Source organism: Dendrobium catenatum, unplaced genomic scaffold (assembly GCF_001605985.2).
Source record: "Dendrobium catenatum unplaced genomic scaffold, ASM160598v2 original_scaffold_125794, whole genome shotgun sequence".
Classification (NCBI taxonomy): domain Eukaryota; kingdom Viridiplantae; phylum Streptophyta; class Magnoliopsida; order Asparagales; family Orchidaceae; genus Dendrobium; species Dendrobium catenatum.
In genome coordinates, this window is record NW_021444229.1 from 608,585 (window position 1) to 610,351 (window position 1,767).

A 1,767-nucleotide genomic window follows, 5' to 3' on the forward strand; every position below is an offset into this window, starting at 1 on the left:
TTATAGATACACAAGGGGGGAACCACTTGGAAGTGGGGGGGGGGCAATTGCCCCCCCCCCCCCCCCCCCTCTCAAAAATCATTATACTTTTATTTATATAATTTTTAGTATTTATTACAAGGGTTTTTAGGTAATTGTCCCCCCTAAAAAATATTAAAATATCGTCGACAGTACTAGTATTTTTAAGTAAACATTCTTCCTTGTGGGATCAATACTCAACTCTATCACTATATTACTTGATTCGACACGTATGATTGTACATATTAAGCGAGATTTTTATAATTTTAATATCAAAAAAACTTAAGCATTATTTAGGGATTGATAGAGCCTTAAATTATTTTCACAATTTTTTAGGTTACTCCACTGCCCCTATGAGACATGAATAACTGATTTTGGAAATAGGATATTGGTTGAAGACATCGAGGTACATCCAAATTTGAGTTATAGAAACGAATAGGAGAGGGTTCTAGTATATAATGTCAAATAATTAGATTTCACTAGATAAAGTTTAATAGAAGAAAAGAATTTAAAGAGAAACTACTCGTGAGAAGGAATTTGGATACGACATCTATATCCCAACTTATTTTGTGATTTACAAGGAGAAAAGGGTATGGGGTGTTGGAATAGAGGAGGAAGCTCATGATATGGGTAATACATGTAATTTTAATTTAAAAAGTAAATTTTGTCATTTTTAGGCATGTATAGTTACATTTAAACCAAAATGAAGGGTAAAAAGTTATTAAACGTAATACAATTTGGTTGAGTTAGTCCAGAATCAAACAGGTAGGTATGAATGATCACATATAAATTTTAATAGTTCAAGCTTAAAATAAAGAATTTTATAATTAGATAAATGTTTTTCTAATTGGTAATATTTTGGAAAGAAAAACATTAAGTTATGAACTGTTTTCTTATTTTTTTTCTTATGCAAGCATTATATATTATACTAAATCATGAAGCGTGTAATTATTAGTCAAATATGAGTTCAAAAATTTTGAAGCCAAATAAATATCATATTAGTTGAGGGTTGGCAATAACATATTATAATGTCTACACATATAGGGCAAAAGGGACCTCGATGGAGGCAAAAGGTACCTTAATATAATTTAATGACAATATTGTTGGTTTTTACTTAAGCCCCATTGAATATTAGTATAAATCTATAAAAGCTAACTTTATGTTATATATAAATGGCTATAACCTGAGATATCTAATTATGATATTATTTACAGACTTCAAAGAAAATGAAGGATGTTTATATGTCTAAGTGCAAAGTGTGATGTTTCAATTATTAAAAGACATGATCCATGTCTACTTATGATACTCTAGCAAACATGTTGTAATTAATAATTTATTTGAGCATGTATATGTTTTTTATTATTTTATAAATTATCTTATAAGTTTAATTCGGTTAGGAATGCAATCATATTGTTCACTATACTATTCAATAAATTATTTCTTAGAATTGTATACCTTTTTGGGCTTCATAGCTCACTAGATTTTCATTCTTGCTATTATTGCAGGAAGGGGAAAGGATAAGATAGAAGTAAATAGCCTTAATTAAATATAAAATTCTATGTTCTGTTGTATAGCTATGTAAGTGATTCTACATCATAGGTATGTAAACAATTTATTATTATAATATTTTTGAGTTCTTTGTGGCTATATAATTATATATAAACATAATATAAATGAGACATTTTGGATGCTTTCATTTATAAAGGATTGTGGTGAACTATGGCTTATATATATATATATATATATATA